This window comes from Pezoporus occidentalis, unplaced genomic scaffold (genome assembly GCF_034315485.1).
Source record: "Pezoporus occidentalis ecotype Australia unplaced genomic scaffold, CSIRO_AGI_Poc_V1 ctg115, whole genome shotgun sequence".
NCBI lineage: Eukaryota > Metazoa > Chordata > Aves > Psittaciformes > Psittacidae > Pezoporus > Pezoporus occidentalis.
Genome location: NW_026912940.1, coordinates 4,054,943 through 4,074,204, shown reverse-complemented (window position 1 = coordinate 4,074,204; position 19,262 = coordinate 4,054,943). Strand labels below are relative to the sequence as shown.

Sequence of the window (19,262 nt, the reverse complement as noted above, 5' to 3'; positions counted from 1 at the left end):
GGCTGCGCAGCCTACGGCCCCCCGCGGGCAGCGCCGCTCTCTTGCTCCCCTTCTTCGAGAGTACGGAGGGAGGGGGATTCCAAGGGATCGGAGCTCGCTAAACTGTCTTCAGCAAGCAATGGGTTAAAAGCAGGGAAGGAGGAAAGTGGGTAGGAAAGAAAGAAAAAGAAAAAACCTAGCCTGACTTTGCCTCTTGGAAAGCTTTAGGTTGCAGCCCTGCCTTCCAAGCATTCTTTAAACTAGAAATGTGGGAGGGACTCCCGGAGAGAGAGAGAGATGGCTATCAACTGAATTCATTACTGTAAACATCTCCCTGGGGTGTCAGGCAGGGGGGGAAAAAAGGCACGACTTACATTAGCAGGAAATAGCCAGATCTGAGGCATCACTACTGCTAAAATCAGTCTGCAATACCGGCTGAAGGCAGGAGCAGGACTTGGAAAAAGCCAGACACAAGCATTCACATATATACTCACATATATGTGTCCGATGCCGCCTTCGACTTCCACGGGTCCGGGGTCTCCGTGCCTGCGCCTCGTGTGATCCTTTCATCATCTCGAGAGGACAGAAAGGGAGACAAAACCAGATCAAAACCCAAGACCAGGCGCACCCGTGGTCCCTTCTCGTTTATTTTCTACCGGAGAAGAAGGAACAGAGGGGGGAAGAGCGAGCGAACCGAGGAGAGAAAGTGCGTTGGGGATGCCAGAGCCGCGGGCTGCGCTCCGGAGGAGGAGGTGGCGGAGAAGGGGGGACGACGATGCCGCTGCCTCGTAAGGGCGGAGGAAGGCGCGAGAGGCGAGGGGGTCGTTCCGGAGCGCCGGCGGCCGGCGGGGAGTGGGGCCGGCTGGGAGCGGCGCGGCGCGGAGGGCGGCGGCCACCACCGAGGAGCGGCTGCAGCGGCGGAAAAGTTTTGGTGTGGGGGACCAGAGGCGCGGAGGGGGATTATGATCGGTGCCGGCGAGGGATTCCCAGACACCGCCAGGTACAGCTGGGGTTTCATTTCTCTGTTTCCCCCTTCCTGGTAATTCTAGCCGTGGTGCCCTTTGCCTTCTCCAAGAGAGAGAAGATCCTCTAGGTCTTGTCTTCTCCAAGAAGGCAAAGTAAAGGAGCCGGGATCAGGTTATGTGTCAGAAATACCACCTCCGCCTCATTAAAGCTCCGTGTCTGCGGGTGTGCGGCGCTGGGTACCCACGCGCACGGATTTATGAATGGCCGTTGGCAAGTGTCAGGAGGGTCCCCGGGTTTTTCCACGCCAGCGTATGGGTTAGGAGTGGGACTCAGAGCTTACGGCTGCTGCAGCGGAGTCCCGGATCCTCGGTCGCATTTCAGTGCCGAGCCCGGCCCCTGCCCCAAGGGCCAAGAACCGGGAAAGGGGGAGCCTAGAACTACCCCTGCTGCAGGGAACCGGCCGAGCGGCTGGCTTGGCACCACCGTTAGTACTATCTGGGACGTGGTTTTGAGAAACGGGACCTTTAAGGTGAGCCTTGGTCGGAAGAGGCAGTCGACTTAGTTCTGCGCTGGCAAGTGTTAAACTGATCCACGGGGAGAGCAGGGAGCTGCGCCCGGCGGGAGGATCCGTCAGATCCCCGTCAGCAGCCTCTGGAGCGGGGCTGGGGGCGAGGGGCCAGGTTAAGGGAATTGGATCAGGACTTCGGAATACAGAGGAGCCCTTGAGGATTTAGACGGTGACCTCTAGCAAAATAATAACAAATACTGCGCGAGCGTGTGTGTAACCAAGAAATAATATCGCAAAAAGAAGTCAAACAGCTGAAAAGACGTCTCTAGAGCGTAAGACAAAACCCCATAAAAGATAAATCAGTTGCGAAGTAAGACTCTCCAGCTTCTTTTCGGAATGAGAATCAGTCAACAGGAGCTTTTAATTAATTTTAATAGAGGAAATCTGCTTTAAGGCTTACAATAAGCTAATAAATCCAAGGCACAAATCCGTGTAAATTCCTGTACTGTGTGTGGAAGGTACTGATTAGATTTCTTCAGATGCTGCTTTTTGCAATGCAGAGTTCAGCTAAATAGAAAGGGAGAGGTTTCTTGCTTGAGGAGCAGGAAAAGTTATTAAAGCAAATCATTCACTTTCTCTGTCTCTCTGAAAGGCGGGGTGTGTGTTAAAGAGAGGTTTATTTACTGCACCTAACTTTACAGTGTGCTTGCAAGGAAATTAAACCAGTTTAGAGAGATTGATCGCTGCCTGAGTTTGAGAAACACCCATTGACTTGAAAAACTTCCATTGACTTAATTCCGTGCTTCATTCATTGAAATGGTCTTTCTCCAAGAGCATCTTTACGTATTTGTAGTTTCAGAGGAAATTAATGGATTGGTTTTAGATACATGGTTCTCAGAAGGAGAAAAATCTACCCTGGCATTTTTCAAAACACTTCAAGGGTACTGTACCTATACCTCTGTCCACCTTTCATTCCTTCATTTCAAGAATCAATGTATGCAGTGTTATTGCTGAGGCACAATCTTTACATAATCAAAAAGATCCAACAGATGTTATGTAAAAGTCACCACTTCTAAGTGACAAAAGTGATGTTAAATTGCTAGTGTTCATTTTCCTGAAAATTATGTGAGAGAAGAGATTTCAAATATCATTACCATTGGTAGGAGGTTTGCTATTTAATTGCCTGTTCTCCTCGGCAGCGAGGCAGTTAAAAGTAAGGGAGTGCAGGCCTGGAGTACTGTAGGTGAAGCAAGTCAGAGAACCGTGTAAATATAGTGTCTGTAAAACCCCCTATGACTAGAACAGTCATGAGTGTTTTCCAAAGTCCAGGACTGTTTCAAGAAGAAGTGGTGCTGGAATGCACCCAGCGTTCTTAAAAGTCTTTCCTCACATGCACATACACCCTGTATTGTGTGTAAAGTGATGTTATCTATGTTTGGCTTTGAGAGTCTGGATCTAATTTGAGCCACTGTTACAAGTCACATTTATATCCTGGCCTGCTGGATAGTTTGATTTAGGATGTAGACATATCTCCTTTGCGCAACCCTACACCCTCTCAGTTGGAATCTGCATTACATAGGCTATGGTTTCCTTCGAGAATCAGGAATGTGCTTGCCTTTAACTGCTTAAAATAGCAGCATCTAAAATGTAGGATGTTATTAGGGCTGACTTCTCTACCCTCACCAGAGAAAAGAAGGACATAGTTTTACTAAGTCAAGAAAACAAAAAGGAGTTCAAACGAGCATCACTATCAGGCTTTTCCTGTACTTCACTTTCTATTTAAAGAACTAGAAAGAAGGAACACTTAAGATAATATTGTTTCCAGGAAGGTGAGAGCTGTATTTCTTAATAATTTCTGCCATCTCTTTAATCTCAAAATGAGTTCATTTTTCACTAGATTACTTTCATGTAACTTTCAGACTTTTAAGCAGACAGATTCAAATCCAGTCCATTAGTGACCTCTATCTGTGAGAAGTGTATAGTCAGTGGTGGTTTTTTTTTCCTTTTTAATTCACCGTAGTGGATTGGAAACACAGGCTGTAAATTGTTTTGTTCCTTTATACTTGCAAATCACCTAGCTTGTCAGGTTATCAATGCTATATCCATTACGGACAGCATGATTTCCTTGTGTTTTAAATAGGAAAACAAGAAAACCAAACTGCAGTTCCAAACATGAATCCAGAACTTGGAAAGTACTCTAAATCTATTCCAGCCATTCCAGTGATAATGATGGACATCTGAAGACATCGAAAAAAAAAACCCTACCTCAAACCCAAAATTATCCAGTAGTACTGAACATCAATAATAAAGGGATTGCATTGATGTTTGTCTGATGGCTTAATACTTTAAAGCAGGCTGACCCTATGTGAAATTTTATTGCCCTTGAGTGCTTACATAATAACTGAAACTTGAGACAAACACTCAGACCAGATATGCTATAAGTAGAATTTATAGTAGCAGGGTGTTTAAAAATGTAAAAAAAAAAAAAAGAAATCCAGCTGTGCTTATATTAAGAATACATGTCAGAGATCAAGGAAAAGGGGGTCTTTATAAACAGATGGTCTCTTTTAGGGGATTATTAAACCCAGCTTCCCAATACTAATTTGTCTCTTGTTTATATCCACAGCTATATTCCATGTTTTAGTTAGTGATTGTAAATGGCAGTTGAGGACTTGATCAGCAATATCTTTGAGTAGTGAATACCATTGTTTGACATTTTCCAGATTGTAGTTGATTACCTCAGCACTTGGTAATATGATGGTTTTAGGTGTTTCCTTACCTCCCCCTTGGGCAGTCTGTTTAGGAGTCTTTCTGCCAATACTTTTTATTTATTTCCTCAAGAAACCCAAAAAGCTGGAACTTTCCCCAGAGGTATAAAAATTGCTTTTTCTTTTCTTTGGGTAAATATTCGTATTTTTTGTCTTTTATTAAAAAAATAAAAATATGTAAAGAAGGCTAATTTAACATATACTGAAGATATGACCTTTAGTTCCCCTACAGCTCTGTGTAACCTATACCTTTCAAGTAATTGACTTTTTTTTTTAAAAAAAAAGAGCAACCACAAAAAATTGTCATTAGAATATGTTTCTTGACAGACATGTTTTATTAATTTATTTTAAACAAACCTAAACCTTAATTCATAGGTAATACTCAGGAAAGAAGTGTTTGAAATAAAAACTATTCTCTGTTTAACAAATTATATTCTAGTCACATCAAACAATATGTCTCAGGAATAGTCCAATTTAATAATTTAATTTGATTTTTTCAGACACTGACGAAAGGTGTTGGGACCTTCTTACAGCTTCCTTTTTTTTTTTTTTTTTTAAACTGATGCTATACCCAGCAAACAGGGTTTCTTTTTGCCCTCTTTGATTCCTTCTTACATGGCCCCTTGAACTGAATTGGAATTAAATACTAGCAACAACTTAAAACAAATCCATCATGCTTTATTCAGCATTCCTGAAAACTTAATGATGTTTAAAGAGGTACATAAAATATCCCTTCTAAAAAGAAATCTTGGGCTATCTGTCAGCTCTACCTAGAAATAGTCTTTATGTTTTATTTCAAGCTATAAAAGATTTGTTGTAAAAGAAACTTTTTCTAGCCTAGTTTAATGTGAGGATGTATTTAGAAAAGCATACGACACAGGGAACTGGTGACCATTCGTAGATATTCTGTGTATCATTGCCTCTGAGTATATCATTGAAACTGATCCTTGATTTCTTGCAGACAAAACTCGGTAGGTTTTTCATGTACAGGATCAGATCATTGCTAGACTTAGCCCTGCAAAGTGATGATTTTACTTTGGCCCCAGGTGAGAGGTGACTTGCTTCCAGCAGGCTCTGGTCAGTATTTTGTAGGATCTGCCCTTATGAAGCAGAATATTAAAGGTCACAGATAATATTCTGGCTTGGCCTGCAAGTCAAAAGGCTGCTTTCATAACACTTAATCACCAGCTACCCATTCATGAGGTAAATTGTCATTGTAATTTTCTGCAACAGCTATGGATTAAAGACTGCAGTGAAAAATGCTGAAGGATAATTTTGAAAGGTTGTTTGGACAATAATCTGTAGATTACTGTAATGGTCTGCAATCCGGTGTTACAAATTTCAGCCCAGGCAGGGACATATCTTGAGCCACAGAATAGAGAAGAGGGCATTTACTTTCTTTTATCATCATTTATTTGTGAATATATCACAGTGAAAATGTTTGGATGAAGGGGCAGAAGTTCTCTTTGGTCAAAGTTCTTTATTGCGGCCAAGTTACCATGGGTAATCTAATTGACTTAAAAATGCAAAATATATAGACATCAAATTAGTTCCTTCCTGAAAACATGCTAACTATGATTAAATTAGTCTGAAACTATTCCACAGTCTTTATTCAGACAAAAGTGACAGTATTTTTTTAAGGTCAGGTATCCTGGGGGAGAATTACAGGTAAAAGGTTTGATTCATTAGCCATTCACTGTCATGTACTTCTGTGTTAAGCAAGATCTGGGCAGGCTGATGCTAGCCACTTCTCTCATAGTAAATACTGTAAACTGTATGAAAGTACTACATGACCCATTAAGAGCAGGAAAGGTCAGAGATCAGAATGAAAAACCTCATCAGCACCTTCTGAGAACTGAAGTAAGCGCGTGGCAGTGTTACTCCCAGTTCTGGCTGGCAGCTTTTGTCATTCCTTCATCTAAACCAACAAGAAAAACTAAACTGAAGAGATTTTCTTGACAGTACTTCCAGTCCTGTACCACATAGCCACATGAATAGCTCATACCTCACTGGTCTGCTTCATAAGAATTAGCCATGTGGAAAGGGTTACTAGTGTAGGGAAAGGAGACAGCGCTACCATAGTACATCCTAGCACTTCTGGGAGCCTTCAGTGATGCTCACAGTTCCCAGCCTTCACACAGGTTGCAGAGGACCATAGTCAAACTGCAGTCATGGGATCATCAAACACAGGCTTGTAGGTTCAGAGTTACAAATATTTATTTCTCTTGAGGTTTCCTGCATGCTTTATCAACAGAGAAAAAGAAATATGATGTTAGAACTGGTTTAAAATACACACAACATTCACGATGTCATTGGGACTGAAGTTAACAAAAATATGTATTATATCAAAATCTTGCAGAACAGGAGATTTAATAGGTAGTTCTGAAGAAGAAATGCAGGTTTTTATGTATATATATAATTTCTGTTACATACATAGGTAAGTGTGACTTTGTCTGTATTACGGAGGTCTCCCTCAAAAGCATATATAATTAATTTTCATCAAAAATTAATTCTGTTGGAGAACTACTAATCAAATTAAATGAGAAAAAAAACTTCAGTTTTTTTCCTCCAGTGTGTTTTAAGTTTCTACGCTGGGAGAAAAAAGCCTGAGGTATTCCCAAGAGGTATTGCTCCCAAGGTCAATGCAAAGACTCTGTAGCAAACTTACATGTGTTTATGAAAGAGAACTTCAAAAAAACCTGCTTTTTAAATTAATGTATTTGATTCCAGACTCAATCCTTCTCTCTTTCACTGGGAAGTTAATTTCACAGACACTCTTTTCATGATTAGAGATTACTCATGTGAGTAATAATTTGAATACTCAAAAGTGATGTCATTTAGCTTTAATCGAAGATGGTACAACCTCAACAGTGTGTCTCTGGTTATACTAATGTATACATGCTTTTGTTAGTAGTTTCTTCATGTGTATATGTGAAAACAAGCTATGTAAGTACATGTCATTTACATTACTAGAACTGCATCTGTATTAGGGTAGCAGTGTATGTGTTTGCCACAAACACAGCCTACGTAGGTATACTTCTAGAAAAACTATCTGTAGACTAGGCATTAGGTGTGCATATCAATTAATGAATTATGATTTTGGTAAGTGAGATGGTTTTAGTGAGCCTGTTGTATGTCTGAAATGGTAGCTGAAACCATGTGAGGTGTCTCTAAATGAAGGAATATTTGTTAGCAGTACCTTATAATTTTCATTTGTGATCTAGGAAGTTTTTCCTAGGTGGTGCTTCTTGTGTCACTGGGAGATTTGCATCCAAGTAAGGGTACCCTATTTAGAAGTCTGGTTTGTCTGGTTGCACAGTACACCTCATTGACTGATCTAGGTTTAACCTTATTCGTGTCTTTAACAACTTAGCTTTGGAGTTAGCCGTGAATGCTGCTAGACTAAAAATTTATTTCTTAAGCTATATCAGTTGAAAACTTGCTATTTATTTCATCATTTGTTATAGTTACGTAAAGAAGAAAATTGCTTTGATACCTGAATCAGCATGAATCTGGGTCGGGTGGTTGGGAGACTCCAATTTAATATGTTAATGCTTTATATGCATATTGTGTCATGTTGTATTGATCCATTACTATAAGCCCCCACATTATTCATTGAACAAAAGAATCTGGAGATGGAAAAGACATGTAAGGCTAACAAGCAGTCATCTCTCTAGGACACTCATAATTTTTTTCATTCTTCATTGAAATGTTTTCAAAGATTTTGTCTTAGACATTTTATCCTTTGATAAAATCCCATAGAAAATTAATTTACAGCACATAAAAAGTAAATTAAACAAGTAAAAGTTGCTATTATCCAGCCTGATAAATTTCTTCTTCTTTAAAACAAATTTAGCAGTTTAACAACAGATGTCTTCATACTGAAGATGCATATACAGTTAGAGACTGCTAAAATTTAACAGAACATGAATACATACACACAGGCACACAGAGTCATTCCCAACTCTATTGCTAAATCCTGTGTATCAAATTGGTATATGCCCAACAGTGATTTTTGAAATAGCTCATTCTGGCCCTGTGCCATGCTGCTGAGTGAAGAGCTTCTTGCAGCAGTTTAGCAATAAATTGTAAAATGCATTTTGCTACTAGAAGTCCTTTTTTTTTATTTGAGAAATTACTTTAGCTGTTTGACAAAATTAACTTCAGAACCTTACTCTTTAGCAGTTGTGCAGCAGAGTAACAGTCTTTACTCAGAGAGAAAAATGTCTACTATTACATCTGTGGAAATACTTAGGCAAGAAAGAAGCATAATGTACACCCCTTCCTTCCTTCCTTCCTGCCTTCCTTCCTTCCTGCCTTCTTTCCTTCCTGCCTTCCTTCCTTCCTTCCTGTCTCCCTTCCTTCCTGCCTTCCTCCCTCCCTCCCTCCCTCCCTCCCTCCCTCCCTCCCTTCCTTCCTTTTTCTTTCATGTGTACTTTGAGTGCCACAGACAGAGACAAGTCCCTTGAAATTGCCCACAGATGCCTAAGCCTCTGTGGTACAGCATCTGAAAGTAAGTTTACTCTTAATTGCTTTAACCATGTTGTGCCCTATCAAAATCTATTTATTCAAGTAGTGTTGTGTATTCATAATGATAAACACGCATGTATATGCATGCAGGAACACACACAAAAAAAATGAAAAGAAAAAATATTTCAGAGAGAATTAGAATTGCAAAGGATCATTTAACAAAATCTATTTCCTTCTGAAGCTTAGTTAGCATCTTCCTTTTTTATTATTTAGCTAGGTAGCAAGGCTATCAGTGATACTGTAGGACTTGGTACTGTATATAAGTTTTTCTAATTTGTTAGCTTCACTCCCTTAGTGCTTTCCCCCCATAGTTAATAGACAACTGTTTTCACAAATAGTACTCTGTTTAATACAATTTTTAAAAGAATGATGAAACTGAATATTTTTTAATGTTTTTCTTTCTGGATCCAGGGTATTGAATCCCTGTCTTCACACTAGAGCCTTATTTTGTAGTTACATATAAAACACAGTGATTTAAAATTAAAGGGGAAGAAAAAAACCCCACACAAAACAAAAAACCCCAGTCAAACAAGCAAACCAACCAAACAACAACAACAACATACCCCAAAGCAAAGAAAACTCAAACCCATGGCCCAGAAACTGTGGAAATCATGATGCTAATGAGATGGGGAAATCACAATGCTAACAAGACGGTTGTTTTCTGTCCCACACTGGATAATCTTATCAGTGTTTGTTTAACTTAGTATTTTGTACCAAATACAGGTTTCAACTAGTCTGTTAGCACAGAGGTCAAACACTTAGCTCTATCCTCAGATCAGCACAGTGGATCTTTATAAATCTGGAATAAATGAGATGTTAGAGTTGCTGCCAGCAACTCTGGCAACAGAACTGTCAATCTGTCCATATTCTCTCTCCTGCAAAAATTTCTTATCAAGAGATCCACACATCCTACATGGTGTGACTGTGGATTTACAGATAAGAGGACAGAATGACTGAAAGCGGGTGGATGGCATGAACATAAATAAGTCATGAGTTACGAAATGTGGGGCTTGATCTTGAGCCATGGGTGAGGCAATTACAAATTCAGAACCTCACTAAGGATAAGCTCTCTAGGTAGAAGGGTTTGGCTCTAATTCTTCGCTCTTCATTTGTCTGAAGATGGAAGTGCATAAATCGTTCTGAATGAGCAGAGATGACTCCAAAATTCATAACCACTCATCTCTGTGACATTGATGTGAATTCTATTGGAGCAAATGCATAAGCATTCTAATTATGAACCTCTGATATTCGGAACTTCCCTTAGGCCATCAATATCTCATATGCAGTCATATTTTACAAGCTGCAGAATGATTGTCTGGTTATGCATGTGCTGACCTAGAGAAGACATCCTACAGTCTAGCCAACCAGCTGCAGAAAGATAAGCACTGGGAGAATAAACACCTTCAAATTTCAGGTAGCATTATTATCAGTTCACAAGCTACTTAGGTCTTGTGAAGAAATATTTGGTGATCTTCAGAAGTAGTCCTGTATATTGTCTTGTGTTCAATGACAGCCATATTTGACAGAAAGTTATTCTTTTTAACTCCTTTGATGCAATGGTAAAAGATTATTTCCTATTTAGTAGAAGCAGAAATAATGCGAAGACCTATAGCCTTGTTAAGAAATTTACACTTCCTTCCACTGTCTATCTGAGGTACTTTTATTGACATGTATCCTGGTAGCAGCATAATTCTCTCCTGTTCCACTCTTTAGTTTTCTGAATCAGAATTTTTCATTAGATCTTCAGCTAAAAAGGATCTTTGAAGCTGCAGATCATTCCGTGGTATCTGTCCATGTGAGGTGCATTGAGGACACAAAGTATCTTAAAGGTACTATCTAAACTAACATAAGCAATAATGCTGATGGAAGCTTTTATTTTAATTTAAATATTTCCCATCTTATTTCTGCAGGTCAGACATTGCAGTATTGTGCAAAGGGAAGATAAAAGCAGGAAAGGGAAAGTGACTAGAAAATAACTACGGGGAAAACAGGATGAAAGTGAGCAATCTAATTTTCCAGACTGAGTGAAGAGATAAACAGTCAACTTTCTGTGCAACAGGAAATCGGAGTTTCCTAATGATCACAATTGTAACCTCCTAAGCTTTTATTCATCTGAGAGGAAGACTGTTGACCACCATGAAAGGGAGAGGTAGGGCAGCGCATAATCTAGGAGGAGCTGGGGCAGGAGAAAAGGATGTGTGAGTTCCCCCAGTTCTTTCTGTGGTGGGCATAATACAAGGGAATCATCAAACAGACTTAATGTTATCTCAGAATGTGTTAGCTCTAGAACAGAACCCTTATTGGTTTAGTGAGTCCTGTTTGGTGAGCACTGGTGTAGTCCCTAGACCCTCTTAATATTAGTCCACATTCTCATTTTTGTGACCTTAGAAATTGTGCATGTTAACTGTAAGAAAAAACAGATACAGAGTAAAAATGCGATGGATTAAGCAATTAGTGAGTAACTATTCTCAAGTTTTCCTCTCCGGCATGGGTGCATACACAGAAAGTTCACTTTACATAAATAAACCCAAGGGGAATAATGAATATTGTTATTTAAAATATACAATATAAATCCAGTTTTTATGCCATTTAGTTTTCTCTTGCCTTTAGAGCTCTCCTCTGAAAGAGACTAGAGATGTACTGGGTAACAAAGTCTGAATTAGGAGAACACTGGGGAAAATACAGTTAGGGGCAAATGGCACTGAAGTGGTTCTTTATTATTCTTGTTTATAGGAAACATGCTAAAGGAAATTAATATTGTGCACTACAACATACAGAATTGTGGTGTTGCTTCTGCATCATCAGCACATTCATGATGTCCTGTTGATTAAGTCAGACATTGATCAAACTCTACATTATGATCTGGGCTTGCAGTGTGCTCTTTCCCCTTACAGCTGAAGGCAAGGCAGAATTCAACACTGGATTCTAAAAGCAGCAAGGAAACAAAAAGTGGTGCACACCGAGGCCTTAACCAGCATAGGTTGCAGGAACTCCCTGCATGTGTGTACATGTAGGAGGGTTGGCATTTCTCTTCCCCCAGGCACACCAAATGCCCACAGTCATCAGCGGCACCAAGTCTGGGTGCTTACTATGGAGAAAGAAGATAATTTATGTGGAAGGTTATACTAAAGGTATATGCCTTTGCTTTGTTAGAGAGAGTGTGCATTTTTTGTTTCTTTTTTAATGATTTCAGCATTCTCCAAAAGTGTTCTGGTAGTAATAATATTTGGGACAATATGTAACTCTTTATTTGCTTGCTTTAAAGTCTTGTTCAGAAAGTCTGTTAAATATTCTGACTAGAATTCCGTTACCATAACTGTAAAAGAGAAGAAAAAAATCAGTGGAAAGATGGCACTGTGTGAGTTAACATGTTAGCCCTTCGCTCTTTCAGATCAAGCTTCCTGTGAGTAATAAAACACAAGTCAGATCAATTTGGCTGGTCTCAGTCAAACCTCTCATGGATAGTTGCCCACATGGGAATAACTACCACATAGATTAGCTCTGTGAATAGTTCCAGGACAGGTGTGGGACTGAACTGCATTGGCAGAACTGTTCTTGGGAACTTGTGTGCAGTGCCTCAGTCAGTGGTATCTGTCTTTCCTTTTCATGAGCACTGAACTTCAGCCAAACATAGTTTTTAAGTAACTGTTTGTAGAGAGTTGGAAAAAACTCTTACTTTATCAGATTTGTAAGTCTTTTGTTAGACATTTCAAAGAAATGAAGTACAAGTAAAAATTAAAATAGTCTGAATTACTTCTTACAGCCAGTGTTTCACCCCTGAGAACAGGAACAATGTTATGTCTTCTGAGCAGTCTTTCCTAAAAGTGTAAGACAAATAATAAAAAAGTGAAATATTTTTAAAGCTTAAGAGGTGGCACAATGACGCAGGGTTTCTCCTGCTGAATACCAAATTTCTGTTTCTGTTTGAAATCCAGACATATTCTACAGTAATCTATATGAAATGAAAGGTGGACTCAGGTAAACCCACTGCTATTAACGCAGACTCATTTTTCCAGTCCCTGTCAGAAATGATTTGTTAGGTAAGGAGGATGAACTGCTCTTTTACCTCCATGTCCTCTTCTTACTCTGTTCTTAGCAGAACTGAGCCTGTCACAGTGTACAAGTCCTTGTAAAAAGCATATTGTCAGAAACAAACTGCTATTTTTTCTGACATAAAAAGCAACACAAATGGAAGATAGAAGGAAGAGTTAATAACAACGGTTGATCAAAGAAGCACTGACACACGAGAAGATTCAAAAAGCTGCTTTATATAAGATGTGTAGCACTTGCATTAATCAGGGCTGGATCAAGTTTACAACAGATGAATATCCACAGCGTAAAACAGAAAACTTTTCTGTTTGGTTCCTTAGAGACATGACTGTGGACCAGCCTTACTACTTCAGCAATGTGAGGAAAGGATTGCTGTGTGGGAGCTGACACTGTGTTGTGTCCTAGCTGCCTCTGAATCATTACAGGACGCTGCTTGGGCATACTATTAAGGTCAGGTTTAGAGCATTGTTCTTGTTACTTGTCATACAGTTTGGATTTCAGATTCATATGTGGACATGGTTATGTAATTTATTGAGACAGCCATTTATATTGCAGTTACTTTGCTTATATGTCTTATAGCAACTGCTGTACCTGTTGTGACTGACATATTTCCATGACATTTTTCACACATTTCAGCATTGCTTGTGTAATGAAGCTTGATTTTCACTGGCATGTGACCATCGTGGGACTGTAGCATGGCTGTAAAAAATATACCATCCTAACCTTCATCTCCTTTTCCCAGAGGACTAAAGACGATGGTTCTGTCAACGCAACTGTAGGCTTTTAGTAGTTGCATTAAATTTCAAACCTATCTGTTTTAGTACATTTAATAATTTCTCTTGCTATGGCAACTCTCTACTGCAGGAGTGGGGAAAATAATGACAGAGGTCCTCTATCAATTTTATATTTATTAATTTCAGTTAAACCCATAGTTGTGCATATTCTGATGATGGTGTTCTCTAAGAAAAATATGAACAGTATGAGGAAATTGCTTTAATGTTACTGCAGATAATCGAGTACTGCTGCTTTGCAGGTGTATATTTCCCTTCAGAATCTACAGTGAGACATCGCACTTGTGTCCAAACAGGAACAGATAGCAAAGTGTGTGTAGCTTTGCTAGCTGGTAACAAGGGATGTCTTTTAATATATGATTCAGAAGACTTTTCCCAGGGCAAATTTCAGTAGTACCCCAGAGGCAGTTAATGTCTAAGAATAAATGTATCCATTTTGTTAGTCATTGTTTCCTTTATAGAAACTAATGCAGTTTTGCAACTAGATATAGAACGATCTGAATAATAACGAAACAAATTCTGTTCTGTTCTGTTCTGTCTTACATTCTGCTTATTGCTGTAGTAGCCTAATGCCAGTCTGGAAAATTTCAACGAAATGTGTCATTACAAAAGAATTTTGTGGTGTTTGATAATATCAAATTATTTTATTTCATGCAGAGAATTATTAATACACATTAAGAGACCTGGCCAGTCACAATTGCAAAGCTTTCAGTTCCCTTCTAAACATGAAATTCAGGGCAGGGGTTTGTGCCCATGGTTATTTGTGGGTACATGAGTGCATGGATCACATCTATAACTCTACTGACTTTTTACATATGAACAATCTAGATAAGTAATCAGCAAAATGACATCAATTGTGCTGCATATTCCAACTGTAAATAACAGCATTGCAAAAGTGACTCCCAGTGGATCATTCTTTTAGAAATGTAATGCACAGCACCTCTCCCTCACCTCTGCTCTCTCTCTCTCCAACTACTGTCTTAATCTCCAATGCTTAAAACCCTAGCTATATTGAAACCTAGGTCTTCCCACCAAGATTAAAGGGTTGTACTTTCATAGTTCTATGATTCTATCTATTTTAACATCTCTTATCTGAAAGAGCTTCTTTAGGAAGTAGTCTGCTGGTTCACTAACAGATACATGTACAAAGATGTCATTTAGATTGTGTGGAAATGAGATTAGAGCCAAACTGACAGGAAGCGCATTTCCCCTTCCTTCGCTCTAGTTCCTTTCTCTCAGGTAATTATACAAGTTGAATTCATCAGCCCAATGTATTGCTCACTGTTTGGGCAATATCCAGTCAGAAGATTCTCCTTATTATAAATAAGTATGTGTGTTCTGTAATTGCTGACAATCACAGGAGGATCCTTATTTCTTATAAGTATTGCAATGCTGTAAATAAAATCACATGAACTAAACATCTGCATACCTTGTATTACTGGCCTGTAAGAGAGGAGGATCTCTTTGACAATTTTTCACTGTTTAAATCTTCTCATGACACAGCACCACCAGTAAGGGAAAATCAAGTTATAAGACTTGAAATAGCATGAACTAGTGTGTGACTGGTCACAGTTTTACCACAGGTTTTCTCCAGTATAAATCTGAAATCTGGAATTATTTTACATCTATATAACTGAAAATGAAGATGCTTCTTGTTTCAAATCCTCATCCCTCGGGAAAAGCGTAAACAAGATGAGCATCCTTAGAGCAGAACAGTTGTCAGTCTTACTGCAAAACATATTTAGGGCTGTAAATAATCAGAAATCCAGTGCATGTGCAGAACTGTGTGAAATGCCTTAAGTGGAGGGTGCTGATGGTTTACAAATCCATGCATAAGTATCAGTGCATTGACAAATCAGATGGGTAATTACAAAGTGCTGCCTGTACAAGCCACCCGTATCCATAGTAGTTTAAAAAGCAAATGCAGAAATCCTCATTTTGGAAAGCAGAATCAAAACCAGAATATTTAGTTGAAAGGGAATATCTAAAAATTAAGTTTTTAAAAGTGTGTTATATTTTCATTAAAAATACAAAGTAATAGGGAAATTAAAATGAATCCTTTTTTTTTTTGTATAAAAGGTGAAAAAAATGACATTCCATAAACAGCAAAATTATCACACTGTTTGACCAAAATTTCTGATGATTAACATGACATCCTGTAGAGAAACTCATACATGTGATTAGTATGTGGCCATTCTGCCACTTGAGTGTGTGGGGCTCAGGACAATAATAAAAATAAAACCAGTGAAAGAGTTTTCTACTTCCAGCCCAAGTGTAAGCATTAAAATTGTTATTATAATCAGATAATGTAGTTGCAACTTTCACAACATCTTATTTTTTCTGTATACAAACTGAATTTGGAGTAAATGTGGGAAGGACATTGTAAAACTGTCCAGAAAGTACAACAAAATGTGAAGAATACTATAACACAGTGACTATTACTGGTCTAACTTAAATATATATATTTTTAATATATATATATATATAAATATATGTATATATCACTGTTACAGAGAACTAAAGGCAGCCAGAGTTTCTTTTTAAGGGTTTTGGTTTCCATTGTGGCAATGTAAGTCAGGAATATTTTCTCAGGAGTATTTCAGTGCATATACAGTGTTGCTCCTAGAGAGAACTGACTCCACATTACTTAAATTTAACAATATCTAAGCCTGTTCCACTCCCTGCCCCCCAAGCTCAAGAGTGATGCAGCTCGATTTGCAGTCATTCCACATCAAAACAATAGAAGTCACTTTGACTTCTCTCCCTCATTCCCACCTTCCCTAGAAGTGACATTATTATTACTATTATTATTATTTCTATTGTTATTATTCCCTTGAAATGCAGGCTTCCATTTTATATTATATATGACACTGGTTTCCTCTGTTTCCAGCTTGATCAAAAATAAATTTGTGAAGCAGCCCCTTTACGCAGTGGAGGCGAAGTTCTGCAAAATTCTGCATACTTTCATTTCCAGTCAAAGTCAATAGATTTTGAACATGATTACCATTTTTGCAGGGTCTCCACATAGATTTAAACCCACAGAGATGGCATGTGGCTCTCTCTATTTGAAGGACCAAGAAACACCACCTGTTATATTGTGAAGTTTTTGAGTAAGAAAAATTTAATTTCAAAATACAGTATGACCTAAAATATGAATCTGAGACAGTGGGAAATAAAAGCCTTTTTGAAGAGCAGATTTTTTTCATATTGGCATTTTTTGTTTAGTTGTAGCAGTATTGCCTGTAAAGTCCACAAAACAATAGCAGTAAGTAATAAAAGTAATCAGAATGGGTAGCAGGTTGGTTGGCATACAATGAGAATTAAAGCAAAGACCAATCTCCCTTGATAAATGTTGATATTAATTATTAACAGTGGCAAAATATAGTCTGTCAAAAGCAGTTTCCTTCCAGAGACGTGGGAGAAATTAAAATATATTTCAAAGGAAAGTTTTTATGCATGTCTCCAACATCTTAGTTTGCTTGAATTACAAAAGTTGTCTCTCTATGAAAACTTCCCAAACTAAATTCACAAGTAAAGAATGACTATTGGAATAATTTTTGCAATATGAGACTTGTTCTTGCAATTTCTGATATATATGTGTGTGCGTGAAATTTTCCTTCTCAAGCTTTTCTTGGAGAGAGAATATCGTAGTATTGTAGTGCATGGGATTCCAGTGGGCTGAAGGTGTGGCATCCAGTTACTGACTAGCTGCTGATGCTAGAATATGTATTCTGTAATTTGAACATGCAGGTCTGCTCCTCGGTTGGTCTGTAGTGATGTAATATTTTTGGCTTTAATTATCTCATCATTAGATGAGTTGTGCTAGTTTAGGATTTGAACTAAGGAATCAACAAATGGTCAACTAGTGATCTGATCTCTAGATAAGCATTCCAGAGTAGCAAAAAATTAATGATGAATCCATTCTTCTTAAAATTAACATGAAGTTATTAATTTTCTCTTTGACATTATGCTCAGAATCGGCTGAAAATTTTAGAAATATTTAAATAAATTTAAAACATTTTGATGTGATGAAACTGGGTATCTAAAGTGATGCAGAATTGCTTGTTTGCTGCCCCAAACACTGTTTTGGTCTGCATAAACCGCTGAAATTTAGTACCAGCCAATTGTTACATGTAATTGATTAATTCAAATACAGTTCATTTTTAGGTACTTGTGTGGCTAATAGCACCAAAATAGCTGATGTTTACTATATGTGAATAAAGTTCTTGAAGTCAAAGACCTAGGTAATGTTTTGGTCTTCATCAAAATCAATAGAAATAATCCCTGCCAACATCAGAGGACTGAGGTAATTTATAACTAACCTTTCCATATCCCTTATGGCTAACTAGGACTTAATTCAAGCCCGTCATTCAGTAGTTGCTAGAACTTTTAATATGCTTATGACCTCCTTATGCTTCCTCTCACATGTAAAGGAGCATCCATCCAAAGGGCCACACAGAAATACTTAACTTGTGATTTGATTCCTTGTTTTAATGTTATTGTAAAGTCCCATGAGTCACCTGGAGAAGGATATATTCCTTTTCTGCCTTCTCAGTGCCCTGGTGGAACATGGGTAGTGAGACAAGCATGCACCCCAAAACTAGATGAAAAAATATTATACAGACTCCTGGAATCTAAGCTAATACAAATTCTGTATATAATTCAAAATCAATCAGTACTGCATGTTACCAGCTTTCAACCAAACCATGTCAAAATGACTTTACGGTTCCATGATCTAAAGAAAATTTGTAAAATCAGATGCCAATACTTAAATACCATATTGACTTCTTACATTAAGGACTGAGTTCTTCACAGACCCTAATACATTGCCTTTCTTAAAAGTGTTTGTTTCCAGATACTCAGATAAAAAAAATAAATAATGAGAGATGGTGAGTATTCCCTGAGAAACTCAAAATCATGATACTTGTCTCACTAGCTGGAATGACATCTTTATTCTTTAATCTTTGTCTCAAATAAGCAGAACTTCAGGACGTTTTTCTAAGAGCAAAAATTATTACACAGTCTTCAAAAAATTATGGAAGCCTTATTTCTAGACACAAATAAGATTAGCTTTGACAAAACACTGATGCATTTGTCTTGAAAATATGCCTGCAGTGACAGGACTGGTACAGCTAGCATAAGGAAACAAAATTTCCTTAATTAACTGAGTTTGGCCATTTAGAATAACAGAAAGAAATGACCAGGACTGGATCTCACCATAGGATACATAACTTCTCATTTGACCAAGAATGCACTGGCTACAACATCACTGTCTTAAACTGGAGCTGTGAGTGAGTGATTAAGAAGATAATGGGAACACATGGCACTGAAAGAAAAGCAAGAGTTTATTGAACACTGGCGGAGTTTTTGTCCACGTGCTTATTAATAAGATTTGTTTTGTATAGGCCCAATTTGCTAAACCTTTACAGATGTCTGACTTTCCATTCACTTCAGGAAACCACATTCACATAAAAGGAGACCTATGTTGCAGCCAACAGTTAAAATTGTTTAGGGTGGAAGCCTCTGGAAAGATACTATGACAATTTATGTTATTGAACTCTACGTGCATCCGGTCCTGCTTTCTTTTCCTGGTCCTCTCTTACCTCATCAAGCTCCTTTTCCTTCCTGATGGACTTCAGTACAATAAATCATTTTAAAATAAAACTTATT

At 38.3% G+C, this 19,262-nt stretch overlaps 1 protein-coding gene across 4 annotated transcripts in view; it reads left to right on the top strand.

The window, feature by feature from the left end:
* The window catches only part of FLRT2 (fibronectin leucine rich transmembrane protein 2), a 59,535-nt gene that overhangs the window by 890 nt on the left and 39,383 nt on the right, over positions 1–19,262 (top strand). The window contains exons 1-2 of one of the 4 annotated variants that reach the window (XM_062639013.1): positions 852–979; positions 18,775–18,883. The exons of 1 other annotated variant lie outside the window; for it this stretch is intronic. The gene's annotated coding sequence lies outside the window, so the exon portion shown is untranslated. Of the gene's footprint in view, positions 1–832; positions 980–18,774; positions 18,884–19,262 lie in introns of those variants that run through there. 2 more of the 4 variants (XM_062639003.1, XM_062638994.1) reach the window with 2 other exon arrangements.